Raw genomic sequence first — 4,397 nt, forward strand, 5'->3', positions numbered from 1 at the left:
TGTCATGCCTCGTTGTTCACTTTAAACCACGGGTAATTTGTTCGCCACTCCCCTCCTTCCTCTCCACCACATCAGCCCCTCCCGTCTGCAGCCTCATCGAACCGACCGGCAAGCGGCTGCTCGATGCGAGATCTGCCGAAGAAAACTTTCTTTCGCCGTTCGGTGAGCCCTGGGACAAGGGAAGAGTGGTGGCGCCGATGGCAATGCTGGCAGACAGCTGCCGCTGGAAGGATTTCGGCTCGGGAAGAGATATCTGCTCCGTTGCTGCGAGACAACGACGACGACGACGACGACGAAATCCCTCTCGGGAAGATTAGTCTTGCTCGATGAAAGATAACTTTCGTGACGGCCAAATCTCGTTATTTCGGTCATGGCGTCGGCTAGAGAGGAGCACACGCGTCCTCTGAGAGGTGGAATGGCGGGTACGGCGAAGAAGTGGTTTGTCGTTTGCCTAGGATGTCCTTGTACCCCCCAAAGGATCCTGTATCTTGCTGCCAGTTTGCCTGCCATCGTGCCGTGCAGCAGTTCCGGCGATTCCGGCTTCCGGTGGGCACTAAAATCGGTTTAAATCGTACCGCGGAACCATCGGGGACATTAAGAGGGATATGAAAAATCGTCTTCCGGCCGGCGGAAGACAAATTTCCCCTTCCCAATTGGTGATTCCTGTCGTAGGGGGGTTTTGGTTCGTTCGGTGTCTGCGTTGTGTAGGCGAGCGGGTCTAAATATACGAGCGATGGAGAAGGAGTTCGGGGAGAACATTGTATCGAAATGTTCTAAAGAAGAGGCCTTATGTCTCGTTGAAACACCTCCTTTTTGCTCCGTCTCTGGCCTAATCAACGCCTTTGTTTGAGTAACCTTGACATACTACTGTGTCCAAAAAGTAAGGTGACATTGGATGTATTTTGAAAGTTCCTTAATTTTTCTTCCAAATCAATTTTTTTGCCATCAATGTAATCCTTCTTAGACACAATGCACTTATGCCGACGAATTTTCCAGTTTTCTAAACACGCGAAAATGTCGTCTTTAGGAATGGCCTTCAGCACCTTTTTCGCAGCGGCTTGAATCTGCTCTATCGTGTCAAAACAGTGTCCCCAGAACGTAATTTAGGGCTTGTCTAATAGCCAGAAGCCAAATGTAACCAAATCAGGCGCATACGGTTTTATCGGAACGATATGAGTGAAAATATTGGAAAAAAAGTCACAGAAAACCAACGAAGTGTTAGATGGTGCATTATCGTGATCGAACACTGACGCGCTTAAGATGAAAAACATCCTTCCAAATGTAATTAGCGGATATGTTTGATATGCAAATATCATCAACAAAGTCTCTTGTTGTTAATCGACGGTTTTCCAACACCAAATCTTTGATTTTTTGGACGTGAACTGCATCGATTGTCGTTGGTGGTCGTCTAGAGCGTTCTTTCTCTTCAAAACGTTCCCGACCCTCCTGGAAGTCTTTCCACCAACTGTAAATAATTTTTATTGACGTAGTATCGTCACTAAAAGCATTCTGTACCATTCGCATTGGTATATTTGCAGCAGAAAAAATATTTTTAATGCAAATTCTTTGTTTAAAAATTTGCGACATGGAGAAAAACGAAGAATGCACTTTTAGCAGTTCACAAAATAATACGTATCTCAAACACTAGTGAATATTTTGACGTGAAACTTGCCATCAACAACAGTGCTAACAACATATAAAAAATATAAAATTAAAGATATCCTTTTACGCGGGCAATTTGGACACCGTGTCACCTTACTTTTTGGACACAATAGTACATGTTTTATTTCTAGCATCTATTTTTGATTGTTTTTGCTAAATGTATCGCAGCCATTTCATTTGTAAATTATTCTTTATTTTTTTAAATACTTGTTCTTGTTCTATTTGTGTAGATGGCGAAATCACTTTAAATCAATCAAAAAGAAATACTAATAACTATACGTTGTTCCAATGAGTCAAAGATATTTAGATCTTTAAAATTGTATTTTAAAATAGTTCAAACATCGTAGAGTGTTCAATTAAAACCAAAACTACTACATGCAATTCTTTTACATTGTCATCGCAGAGCGCAAAACAATTGTAACTTTTAGCTGCTACATTGTGATCCATCATTCTCGATTGCAACCATCAAAGCTTGTGCTAGTTGTCTAAGTGAAATTTCAACTGCAATCTTAATCGTCGTAAAGTGTTCCCACTAACCTTCCTTCGAGAAAATCAAAGCTAATGAGCTCATCGAAACGCAATAAACATCGAGCCTTTCCTCAGTAGAGGAAGATTTCCAATCAACATTATAAGAAAAGTTTGCCGTAGGTTACGTAAAGCTAAACAGGGAGAGAAATAGATAAGTCTGGAATTACACATAAATATCCATTTCGCTTGTAAACGAAAAGGCTAGTGACGTGTTTGCAGTAAGTGCATTGAATGCATTACGTCGGGTATTGTATTTCTATCACCATCTCAACCGATCCACACCGCACTTGCATCGGAAAGGGGGCGAAAGGACAGTCCATGGATCATATTATTATCGGTTTGCTTGATATCCTGACGGCATACAAGAGGAGGTTTGTTTTCTGGTCCTGCAAGTCATCGGTGTCCAGAAGTCGCAACCAATTGTTACCATTCCTGTCACTAGCGCCACGGATACTCGCGACGAGCGCCGTAACAAGGCGAATAGGCCTTAGCTTGTGCTAGTGTAGTTGTGGCAAGTACCGCGGCATTATCCGGAAATTGCAGTTCAGGTGTCAGCAAAGTTGAAGCCAAACGTCGTGCGTTGGTATGACAGGCTAATGGCTAATGGCTGGGAGCCTCGGGATCCTCGACACGAATCCCATACCCTGGTCGCTGGTGAGCCCGGTATGTGCGGTCCTTGGAAAAGTCTTCTTATTAGCCCCGACACGGCAAGCGGTAATTAGAGGGGCTTTCATTAGACACGAAGGAGAAATGATGATTGGCCTTGCGAGCGCGCCCCCAGAATCAAGTGCCTTCGGTCGCTTTCACACACCTCCAAGGATACTGCATGTTGCGTACCTCTTGTACCATAAGGTTTCAAATAAAAAGTTAACGTAATTAAATCGTGCTTTTAGGGGGTGAAGGTTTCACCAAAGTGAATTAGCTGTCGGCCCTTTTGCTGTAAGGATCGGTGCGCGAGCATACCCGTTTGGAGTGCAATTAGCTTCTTGAAACGAAACTTTTTGCAAATCGGCGCAAATAAGTGTCATTTTCTGTAATGAACCATTTCGGGAAAACGTTTTAAATGTCGGAGTTGGCCAGGTATGGTGCGCTGAAAGAAAGAAAGAAAACCATGAGGTACCTATGCGTTCGCAGATTATACATACCTGAGTTGTTTTAAGGCCAGATTCGACTGGAATATAGTCGGTGTTTATGTTATAACATCTCATGTATCATCGTATACTTTTGATGTCTCGGTGTTTGTTTTGCATTATGAATGATCTGCCACTTCTTTTGCGAAGTATACTGAGAGTCGAGATAATCCATTAGAGTATTGTACACATTTTGTACAAGAACATTGTGTAACGCAGTAATAGTACCTACGAATAACGGTATAACATCATGATTAGAACATCTGGAAGCGAGCTACTAAGTGTAAGCAGCGAATATTAGTATTTATTATACGAATAGAAAAATGGGAAAGATTAGAAGTGATCAGTATAGCGCACCGCTGACTGGTAATGTGCTGTAGAGTTGGTTTACCTCCTGGAGAATGTCCGATCGATTCGAAATACTATTTGTACTATTTGCATTTTACTTTAACGGCGTAGCGAGACTGATGGCTGGATCAATATCTGCTGCACAAACTTCTTTGAAAAAAAAAATAGAATTCCACCCTTGCGTTAAAAACCATTAATGCATTAAATTATACTTACATACTTACTCATCGTGCATGATGCCGCACTGTTCGGTGAATCTGCAGGTGTCAATCCGTGAGTTGTGAGTGAGATCACCGGAACCTGGAACAATGTGGAGCATTGACGGGCAGCAGAGCGGATGAATCGAAGGAAAAGATTAATGCTTTTTTCTTCAGACGCTAATCTGCTTCTCTCTTTTTGCTAATCTGAAGCTGCGCCTCATGTGTCTCGTATTGCTCTGCTACAAGCGGATGATCATCCGGATGCTGTGACAGGATTTGATAAGGTTACACATTCAACCAATCCTCTGTTCCCATATCTCTTCCTTAATCATTAACGAGAGCAACATGCGAGTGCAGCTCATTCGAAAAACAGTCGTTCTTGGGTGAACAGTGATTTTTATTTCTTGTCGAAGCAGTAATTGTTGGCAGTGTCTATGAATCCGCAAAACAATCGGGAATAGAAATGGTAATGAAAGAAATAGTGTTTCGGAAGTGAAGATCATTATGGTAATGAAAGAAATAGTGAAAT

At 42.4% G+C, this 4,397-nt stretch overlaps 1 long non-coding RNA gene across 1 annotated transcript; it reads right to left on the reverse strand.

Moving 5' to 3' along the window:
- Positions 1-1,800: 1,800 nt before the first annotated feature.
- Positions 1,801-4,097, reverse strand: LOC125958301 (uncharacterized). The gene is made up of 3 exons (XR_007469314.1): positions 3,893-4,097; positions 3,712-3,815; positions 1,801-3,548 (listed from the first exon to the last, which is right to left on the reverse strand). It is a non-coding gene; the product is annotated as an uncharacterized LOC125958301 (long non-coding RNA).
- Between the last annotated feature and the right edge of the window lie 300 nt (positions 4,098-4,397).

This window comes from Anopheles darlingi, chromosome 3 (assembly GCF_943734745.1).
Source record: "Anopheles darlingi chromosome 3, idAnoDarlMG_H_01, whole genome shotgun sequence".
NCBI classification, from domain to species: Eukaryota; Metazoa; Arthropoda; class Insecta; order Diptera; family Culicidae; genus Anopheles; species Anopheles darlingi.